We start from the raw sequence: 7,948 nt of genomic DNA on the forward strand, positions 1-7,948 counted from the left end.
GCTCTTCTATCAGCTTGAATCAGTCGGCCCATTCTCCTCTGACCTCTAGCATCCACAAGGCATTTTTGCCCACAGGACTGCCGCATACTGGATGTTTTTCCCTTTTCACACCATTCTTTGTAAACCCTAGAAATGGTTGTGCGTGAAAATCCCAGTAACTGAGCAGATTGTGAAATACTCAGACCGGCCCGTCTGGCACCAACAACCATGCCACGCTCAAAATTGCTTAAATCACCTTTCTTTCCCATTCTGACATTCAGTTTGGAGTTCAGGAGATTGTCTTGACCAGGACCACACCCCTAAATGCATTGAAGCAACTGCCATGTGATTGGTTGACTAGATAATTGCATTAATGAGAAATAGAACAGGTGTTCCTAATAATTCTTTAGGTGAGTGTATAAGGCAAGAAATCCCACTTATTAAACCTGACAGGGCACACCTGTGAAGTGAAAACCATTTCAGGGGACTACCTCTTGAAGCTCATCAAGAGAATGCCAAGAGTGTGCAAAGCAGTAATCAAAGCAAAAGGTGGCTACTTTGAAGAACCTAGAATATGACATATTTTCAGTTGTTTCACACTTGTTTTTTATGTTTATAATTCCACATGTGTTAATTCATAGTTTTGATGCCTTCAATGTGAATCTACAATTTTCATAGTCATGAAAATAAAGAAAACTCTTTGAATGAGAAGGTGTGTCCAAACCTTTGGTCTGTACTGTATGTAGATCGTTAGATTCACGTTTTGAACAAAGATTTAGTCCTATTCTCTCCCTGAAATCACCAGCTGCATCCTCTCCCTACACTAGTAACAGCAGAGTGACGTGCAGCGCTATGTGACTCAAGCTTATATAGAGACTGGGTCACATGCTACACTGGCCATTAGTAGGCATGGCTGTGATGGCTTCTAAGGGAACACAGTTAACCGCTTGTTAATTGGCTGCTCTGCAGCCTTTCAAAAAGCGCCAAGAAAGCGCCGAACACCGAACCCGAACTTTTACTGAAATGTTCGGGTTCGGGGTCCAAAAATCCTAAAGTTTGGTATGAACCCGAACTTTACAGTTCAGGTTCGCTCAACCCTACTCAAGAATTATTTTCCTGGTGAAGAAAACACCCTTCACAACACTTGGCCAGATCAAGAACACTCTCCAGGAGGTAGGTGTATGTGTGTCAAAGTCAACAATCAAGAGAAGACTTTGCCAGAGTGAATACAGAGGGTTCACCACAAGATGTAAACCATTTGTGAGCCTCAAAAACAGGAAGGCCAGATTAGAGTTTGCCAAATGACATCTAAAAAAGCCTTCACAGTTCTAGAACATCCTCCTTTGGACAGATGAGACCAAGATCAACTTGTACCAGGGTGATGGGAAGAGAAGAGTATGGAGAAGGAAAGGAATTGCTCATGATCCTAAGCATGCCACCTCATCAGTGAAGCATGGTGGTGGTAGTGTCATGGCGTGGGCATGTATGGCTGCCAATGGAACTGGTTCTCTTGTATTTATTGATGATGTGACTGCTGACAAAAGCAGCAGGATGAATTCTGAAGTGTTTCGGGCAATATTATCTGCTCATATTCAGCCAAATGCTTCAGAACTCATTGGACCGTGCTTCACAGTGCAGATGGACAATGACCCAAAGCATACTGCAAAAATGACCAAAGAGTTTTTTAAGGGAAAAAATGCCCCAAGAACAAGCAGGAACTAAAGACAGTTGCAGTAGAGGCCTGGTAGAGCATCATCAGGGATAAAACCCAGCGTCTGGTGATGCCTATGCATCCCAGACTCTAGGCTGTAATTGACTGCAAAGGATTTGCAACCAAGTATTCAAAAGTGAAAGTTTGATTTATGATTATTATTCTGTCCCATTACTTTTGGTCCCGTAACAAGTGGGAGGCACATATGCAACCTGTTGTAATTCCTACACCGTTCACCTGATTTGAATGTGAATACCCTCAAATTAAAGCTGACAGTCTGCAGTTAAAGCACATCGTGTTAATTTCATTTTAAATCCATTGCGGTGGTGTATAGAGCCAAAATCGTTAGAATTGCGTTGATGTTCCAATATTTATGGACCTGACTGTATATACATGTTGTCCATCATGGTATAATCTATCTATCTACCCCATCTGTTCCTGGATCCCTGAAATGTTCTCCCTCTCCAGACATCTGCATTGTAGAGGACCAGATTTTGTTTTGTGGGGTAAGTTTATCGGCTGTTCGACTACAAACTCAGCTCTGCTGGATGACAGTGTAATTGCTCCCTGGTGCCTGTCAGCCCCTTCCTGGTGAAGTCTGCCTCGGGCTGTGTGACACTACCCCCCGTGTGTAGCTAAGCCTCGCAACTAAAGGCTTATTCAACAGCATGACATGCGATCGATGATCCGGGCTGCGCACTGGAGGCAGCCGCCGAGGACCCCGACAGCAGCCCGTAACAGAGTCATCACCGAGGGGAGGGGAACCGATCCCAGTGGCAGAGCCGGGGATACTTCCACTCCCGGGCCGAGGCAAGCTGGTTCCTCACTGGCTTCTGTGCTCTGACGGACAGAGGACGGTTTGGTGCTGCCGATGGCTGGAACCCGGCATGGGTGTGGCACTGATCATGTATGGGTCATGCGACCGTCGGTTACCATGACTCTTCATAGACAAAAGGAGGGTGAGAGAGCCGCTGCTAAACCATGCCAGTCCTGCTGCCCTCTGGCTTGCAGGAATCAGCACATGGCGTGGCAGGCTGCACACAGGCAAAACCTTAACTCTTTTATGAGTGGGGGTATTTTGGGTCAGCATTTATAAAGGTGTTGCAATCTACTGTACAATATTTGGAATTGGTTTTAGGAAAGATAGAGCTTGTCAAACATGCATGCAAAATCTTTGCTAAATCTTACAACTCCATGAAAATGAAAGCCGGACTTGTTAAAGGGAGAAAGTCCATAGACAGAACTAGGAGGTTCCTACCCCTGGACTTGGAGAATCACTGGATAGAGTCCATTGAGGCGTCCAGACCAGAGCACCAACTATCACATATGCTTAGGAGATCAGTTCCAAATCTTTTTGCACACAGTTGGCAGGACAATTCTTGTAGGACAGGTGAAAAAGAAGTGACTTATTCTCAGTATCACTGGACACAATAGGTGGACGTTCTGAAAAGGAATTAGAAGAACACCAGGGGGTGCAGTAATAAGTATGTCACATCAATATCTAGACACTGTAAAATTTCTAAATTATTTCATTTGACAAATGTTTTATGTTTTGGAGGATCTAATAGAGAACTGAAATATCTGACTACTTTAGGTGAAGCATTTTTAAAAACTTGTTCAGGTAAGTCGCTTACACCTCACAAAAGACGATCTGCCTGGTAAAGAAGGTGAAAATACCTCTTTGTCAAGAAGTGGTTAATGTAATCCAATATTCTGGATAATAGTAATAAATCATCTGATGCCAGGCTAGAAATTCTTCACAGAGTGCATGGAAAGTTTAAGCCTTTTTAGTTGTTCTAGATAAAATGAAGGACACATCAGCGAATCCTGAAGACTTAGGAAGCGTATTTGCAAATAAGCTGCTGGGAAACAGAAATTAGCAATAATGAAGCTACTCAGAGATCAGCCCTCTGCCCTTTTTTCAGCTTAGGCCTTATTCTTTGATCTTCCATATTTTTTGTGAGTAATGATATGTTGGTCCTCAGCCAGAGAAGCTTCAGAAATTTTCATATGAATTTGCTCTACAGAAGCACTTATGTGTAACCTTCGGTTGATCTTTCTCCTTTAAGAACCCTCTTAGAATCTGAACCTTATTACAGTGATTTACACGTATGCGTACACAATGGAGAAAATGCTGTAGTATTATGTATGTGGTGTTGTCAAATGAACTATCAGCGGATGAATGGGAAAGCCTCCATCTTCTTACGCTTTGACACATGACTCATTGACATGACCTATATAACCCTTTTATTGTTTTATAGCACTTGATCACTATGTGTATAGATCAAAACTATAATTATATAATAGACTATTGGACCTTCAATTATGCGACCTTTTCTTTTCATTTTTAAGTCTCCAGCTAATTAACATTCAAACTCATGTTTAAGAAGAAGAATATTGGATTCCATTTTTTCTTGGTTTGTGTAGAACATATTCTCAGTGTAATGACCGGCGTCATGCACAGGGAGGGAAAAGGGAAAGCCCTGCCCAAGGGAGAGGGAAAGGTGGTGACCCCTGACTCACCTTGCGGCTGGCACCTGACTGCCCTGACGTCCCTAGACGGGTTCCTCACCCGTGCGGCGATCACGTGCTTAAACCCTGGCTTTCCCTGAAATGAGCCCTAGATAGTGAACGGGCCGGTGGGATCGCTAGTCCGCACCACTGACACTAAGAGGGAAACACCAGGGAGAGGACAGACAATACAGACAAACACATACACCCAGGTGGGCGACCACAGCAGACCACAAAGGTCCAACAGGGATCCGGAGGGTAACGTTCTGGACCAACAACCAGAGAACGCAGGGTCAGTATAGAAGTCCAGGCAGGAAGCTCTATATCTGGCAACCAGAGAAGTGTGAGAGGGGGATATAAGGAGGTTGGGAGTGCTGGACAAGGAACAGCTGAGGAGAAGGAGCTACGGATCCCTGAGTGAGCCAAAAAGGGTTGCAAAGCAAACCCAGAAAGCTACCATAAGGAAACAGCCCTATCTTACATAGAGCGCGCAGCCAACCGCTGCGACTTCCTGACCCCGGGTATAACGGAGTCAGGCGTGGGTCTTGACACCCTCGTGACACTCAGGATAGGTCATCAATAACATATCGGCAGGTATGATTCCTGTCACCCCGCCAATCATCTATTTAAAGAGGCCACGGAGTTCAGCATGCGCTGTAAGCAGTGTTGGACAGGGGCGCCTAGGGTCCACCAGTAAAATTTATTTTGGGGGCCCACCATATGGTTTCAAATATTACCTGCTCACACAGCAGCAAGATGCTACCAGATGATTGAATATGGGAGTAGAGATGTCACGAACATAAAATTTTCGCGAACGGGCGAACTGCGCGAACAGCCATAGACTTCAATAGACAGGCGAATTTTAACACCCACAGGGACTCTTTCTGGCCACAATAGTGATGGAGAAGTTGTTTCAAGGGGACTAACACCTGGACTGTGGCATGCCAGAGGGGGATCCATGGCAAAACTCCCATGGAAAATTACGTAGTTGACGCAGAGTGTGGTAAGTTGAATTCGCAATGCGATTAATATAACCTGCATTAATCGCATTGCGAATCCAACTTAGAGCTAAGTTCTTAATGGTTGTATTGCTAGAATTGACGAATTTAACGAATATAGCACTATATTCTCAATCTTCGTTATATTCTAGCAATACAACCATTAGGAACCCAGCTCTAAGGTAAATTCGCAATGCGATTAATATAACCTGTATTAATCGCATTGCAATTACAACTTAGATCTGAGTTCCTAATGGTTGTATTGCTAGAATTGACGAATATAACGAATATAGCACTATATTCTCAATCTTCGTTATATTCTAGCAATACAACCATTAGGAACCCAGCTCTAAGTTGAATTCGCAATGCGATTAATATAACCTGTATTAATCGCATTGCGATTACAACTTAGTCAAATTTGTGACACTGCAGCTTCTGAATGAATCTAAGATGGATGCTGTCCTTGCTTTTTGATAGGAGGTGGGAGGGTCTGGGAGGAAGGGTATGCTGATTGGCTGGAATGTGTCTGCTGACTGTGAGGTACAGGGTCAAAGTTTGCTCAATAATGATGTATAGGGGGCGGACCGAACATCGCATATGTTCGCCCTCCGCAGCGAACAAGCTATGTTCGCCGGGAACTGTTCGCCGGCGAATAGTTCGGGACATCTCTATATGGGAGTCCTTGCAGCAACTTTGAGAAGGTAGGTCCTGGGGAAAAGAGGATACTGGTAGCTTTCCTCTATACCTAGAAGTCATCTCAGATCTGATCGTGTCTATAATAATAAACTGGGGAGTTTCTTTAATAATCTATCAAGTTTTTTATATGAAGATAGGCTGGTTGAGGTGCTGTACATTGAATATATGTATGTAGTGCAGTAAGTCTACTGTTTTACATGCCACTTGTGCAGGGGGTGGGAGACTAGGGGCCCACCTTTCTCAGGGGACCACCGGGGGATTCACCTGTACCCCTGTTGGCCAGTGCAAGCCTGGCTGCAGGCTCTTCCTAGTTGAGAGATGTCAAGTTTAGGTAGGTCACATGGTCTAAATGAATGGGGCTATGCTGCAATGCCAAGAATAGCCGCTATCCAATGAATGGCGCTGTGCTTGGTAGGCTGTGAGGAGGCTGGTCTTCAAACAGCTGATCGGCAGAGGTGTCAGGTGTTGGACGCCCACCAATCTGATATTGAGGATCTATCCTCTTCCTAGGCCAGTGAGAATAGGTCAGCAATATGAAAGGGGTTGTGCAGCAATTTATATTGATTACGTATTCTCAGTATAGGTCATTAATATCTGATTGGCAGTGTCCGACTCCTTGGCTGATCAGCTGTTTGAAGAGGAGGTGGAGTTCCATGCCAGCACCACTTCCTCTTCATTATGGCTCATTCAGAGGACCCTATCCATTTTTGCAGTCTACAAATTGCACATCCACAAAACACGGATACCGGCTGTGTGCGTTCAGCATTTTGCAGAATGTAATGGCCAGCCCTATGATAGAAATGCCTATTCCTGTCCTAAGACATGTATCTTTTTTGCGGATCCACGGAGCAGAAGTACGGATGTGGACAGCACACGTTGTGCTATCAAATAAAAAGTAAAATAAATTTTAAAAAAAATAATAAAATAAGTTCACCACTGTGTTTTCTTTTTTCTCTTTTGGCGTCGCAGACCACCGTGTGAAGAAAGCTTATTCACATTCAAACCAGTCAATTCAAAGAAGGAGTCGCGCTGCCTCACTTTGGCTATATCTCTTGATCAGGATAGGATATGGCAGCTTTTTGGTGATGCCAAACAACAAGATTCCACAGGAAGATAATCTTTATCACAAAACAACCCCTCTGTAGATATAAAGGGTAAGGCACATAGTGAAGGTCCACCATTTTTCTATTAATAATTGGTTTTATTATACTCACAAAGGTATAAAATCAGTAGGCATAAAACAAGATATAAAGTGTCCGTGGTTATAACACCGCCCGACCCAGGTTTCGCCACACCAGCTTCATCAGGAGCTGATGCTGTCTGCATCTATTGTGGCCACATTGAAATGAATAGGTCTGCATCCATTCCGCTAAATTGCAGAACAGACGTGGGCACAAATATATATATTGTGTGAATGGGCCCTGCACTTTGCCTCGGAAGTGCAGTGTAATGACAAATTCTTCACTTGAATAGAGCAAGTAATTGTAATGACACTACACCACAGCTCCACAGGAGTCCATGGTGCGTTTTTTTTCAGCTTTCCATTCATTTCAATGGGAGACTCAGCACAGAATTCACTCAAATATAGAGCATGCTGCTTCTTTTTTTCCACGTGTTTTTTTTTTCGTTCAGTGTGGAAGAAAAGCAAATTCTCATTCATTTCAATGGGAGGCATTTTAGGCGCTGATTCTGCACAGAAAACGTGTGAAAAATAGTGACAAAAAAGTTTGTGGGGACAGACCCCTAGAATCCACGCATTTTGTCAGCGTATTTTTTCCTGTGTTTTTCATTTTAGGTGCGTTTTTGGTTAGTTGTTTTTTTTACACGTCATTTTTTAACCAATGAATGTTACCTTCATTAAGCCAGTTTACACTCAGTTTTTTGGGCTCAAAATCAGCTTCAAAAAGGCCTCAAAAGAACCTCCCATTCATTTCAATGGAAAGCAATACTTCTGTAAAAAAGAAGCAATACAGTATGCTCTATCTTGGAGGCCGAATCTGCGCTGAGTCTCCTAATGAAATGAATGGGAAGCATTAAAAAAGCAGCTCCATGT

This window comes from Bufo bufo, chromosome 4 (genome assembly GCF_905171765.1).
Source record: "Bufo bufo chromosome 4, aBufBuf1.1, whole genome shotgun sequence".
In the NCBI taxonomy this organism is placed as follows: domain Eukaryota; kingdom Metazoa; phylum Chordata; class Amphibia; order Anura; family Bufonidae; genus Bufo; species Bufo bufo.